The 2941-nt window shown below is 50.3% G+C and overlaps 1 protein-coding gene across 1 annotated transcript in view; it reads left to right on the top strand.

The window, feature by feature from the left end:
* The first annotated feature begins 912 nt into the window (after positions 1-912).
* The window catches only part of LOC101648271 (myosin VIIA and Rab interacting protein), a 349534-nt gene continuing 347505 nt past the window's right edge, over positions 913-2941 (top strand). Inside the window, exon 1 of the mRNA XM_004708673.2 lies at positions 913-1080. The gene's annotated coding sequence lies outside the window, so the exon portion shown is untranslated. The remainder of the gene's footprint in view (positions 1081-2941) is intronic.

Here is a 2941-nt window from a genome sequence, read left to right on the forward strand (position 1 = left end):
ATGTGGACTTTGTTGCCTTGCTGCTAGATGGCCACTCGTTTATCTTCAAACCTTTAAGACCCCAGACACTATATCTTTTGATAGCCAGGCACCATCAGCTTTCTTCACCACAGTTGCTTATGCACCCACTTTGTCTACAGCGATCGTGTTGGGAAGCTAAGCATCATGGAAGATGGTAGTGAGTCTTGTTTTGTCTTTTGGGGTTTTTTCTTTGCCATCCAAAAGGTTGGGGGTTAAAGCGCACACAGCGATGCCTCGGGAGAATGCCCTGGTGATCTCCTTCTGAAAAACCAGTCACTGGAAACCCCATGGAGCATGGTTCTTCTCTGATACGCATGGGGTCACCTGAGTGGGAATTGACTCGGTGGCAGAAGCTTTGGGTTTGTTTTGTGTCAATCAGGACCCTGCCCCTCTGTCTCGAGGTGTGGGACTCCACCATGGGAGAATCATTCCTTTCCCTTCTCTCTCCTTTTAAAGTGGGGAAGCTGCTGGTTGGAGTAGCTCTGAAATACCCGTGTCATCAGCACCCTGGTGCGGATGGGTGATGTGATCAAGTTCTAGGATGGGACCACACCCCAAACCGGACTCACTGCCCTTGGGTCAGTTCTGAGTACCGGACAGGGTAGAACTGCCCCTGTGGGTTTCCAAGACTGTAATGCCTTACGGGAGTAGAAAGCCCCCTGCACCACAAAACCCCCAGAAGGTTCCTGAAGAAAAGCACGAGAGGTAGACTAGCCTTGCGAATCAATCCTGCATTTACCTAAGGAGCGGAAAAGAGCGTGATGAAACAGCGTGCCTAAATGCTGCTTGAAAATTAGTTTGGATGTTATTTAACTGTGTGTTATTTCCATCCATTACCTCCCTTAGGTAATGATGAGCTACCTTCTTTGGGTATAGATTGATCTATCATCAGCCGGGGAAAGAAAAAAAAAACACAGCGGGAAGTCATTTTGAGTGACGACGTAAGGTGTCATTCCGCTGGCATGACTGACGTGTGTGCTGCAGCTGGGGGTGCACAAATCCATTCTGCAGACTGACCAGTTCATCCGACTGAGCAGACACTGGGGAAGAGAACAGAAGGTAAGCTCAGGGAGGGAAGGGGACCCCGAGCACAGAGGTGCCGGTGGCCCCAGAGCTAATGTGGCTATTTGCCAAAGCCCTGGGCTGTTCAAAATGCATCTCAAAGAGCTTCTTGGCAGGGAATCACGGGGTCTCACAAAAACGAGGCCATCACATGAGGGGGCGTCCAAAAGTTTGTGGAGAAATGGAGTTACAAGATAACGGGTTTCCCCAGGAATTTTCTCAAGCTCCCTCATGCAGGTCATCCTTTTAGCGGTGCTACTGAATTACCTGGGCCATTTTCTAGGTCTTGGAAATTTAGATGGCAGAGTTCTGCTGGCGTCGCTGGGTGAAAAAGAAGAGTCTCACCCTACTATGTGTTTTTCTCAAGTGAGCCCAATCTGTGCAAGCACTGCCTACAGCCCCACACTTTTATTTAGTTTTCTTGCCTTGACCTCTTTTTGAAAGCCATTGTCTGAAGCAGTATTGCCTTACCCACGTAGCCCCTGCCTCTGAGCATATGGCAGGGGCTGTTTCCAGATATTTGGTATTATATAGAAGCTGTTTGGGATGTTTGAACACAGTTTGTTAATCATTAGATACTTGGATGTACGGGAATGACACATAGGAAGAGTAGTCTCCAGTTCACTCTTTTCTGGTGAACTGGAAGAAAAATCTGAAGCACTATTTTAATTGAAGTCTGGCTTTACAGCCTTTTGGCGATCGGCCCGTTGATTTCCAGCTTTATTCGTGGCCCTAAAGGTCAGGTGCCTCTCTGAGGACAGCGCATCTTGTGATCTGGCAGCTGAAGGCAGCTAAGATCCCCTAAGGAGACCTCTGTGCTTCCAGGAACAAGGGTTCTCATGTTTGCCTCCGCCTTTGACCGCTAGCCGTTTCCTGCTTGTGCTCCTGCGCGCTCAGGCTGCTTCAGCAGGTGGATGGCAACAGCATGCTGCGTTAGGCTGGGTTGTCTAGAGAAACAAAAACCAGTGTTGCTCCTTCCTGTGTCAGAACAGCACTCCGTATCCAGACGACATCCCAGCCCATTCTCACTCAAGCCCACGGGCCGATGCGAGCCGGGGGCCCTCTTCAGACTCCCATAGCTAGCTGTAGGCTGGTGGTGCGGACAGGTGCAAGGGGAATCAGACAGATCACAGGCTGGTGGGCCTGGAGTTGGTGGAGGCATGGCAGGGCACCAGCAGCTTTCCAGGTTGGTGCCCCCCCCCTGCGGTTTCCCCTGGAGGCCGGCACAGAGTCCCAGCGAGGAGGAAGACCCAGGAGCAGAGGGAGGATCAGGAGAAGGTCCTCACTGTCTTTCTCATGGGAAAGACCACACCCCCAAGGAGGCATCTCCCGGCTGTGACCTGACTTGATAGGTTGGACTTTACCCCTCCATTTCCCACAGGCACACGCTGGCATAAACACTCCCTGCCCGCACACAGCTATGTCTTCTTGTTTTTGCCAAGTGATCCCAAAGCCAAAAGGAGGCCAAGCAACTAAAAAGGCAAGCACCATGATCAGATGAACAAGGCTTTCCAAAAAAAGACGGAAGGACTTACAGAAGTGAGATCAAGCAGGAGGAGGAAGCCCAGAGACTGCTTCTCAAAGGCAAGGGAGCTTTTCTGGGCGTGCAGCACCCAAGTCCCTTTGAGGTCACAGTCGGCTAAGGCAGCCTGCAGGAGTACCACACCTTTGCTGCCAATCCATCCTGGTGCCTCCTCTCTCTTCACATTGATCTGTCTCATCAGAGCGGATAAGGTTTTTTTCAGACCCTCCAAAGTACCAATTTGGAGTTTTCTTTTCTTTTTAAAAAAATTATTTTATTGGGGGCTCGTACAATTCTCATCACAATCCATACATACATCAACTGTGTCAAGCACAT

This window comes from Echinops telfairi, unplaced genomic scaffold (assembly GCF_000313985.2).
Source record: "Echinops telfairi isolate 266 unplaced genomic scaffold, ASM31398v2 ScPeMD7_4225;HRSCAF=4972, whole genome shotgun sequence".
Taxonomy (NCBI): Eukaryota; Metazoa; Chordata; class Mammalia; order Afrosoricida; family Tenrecidae; genus Echinops; species Echinops telfairi.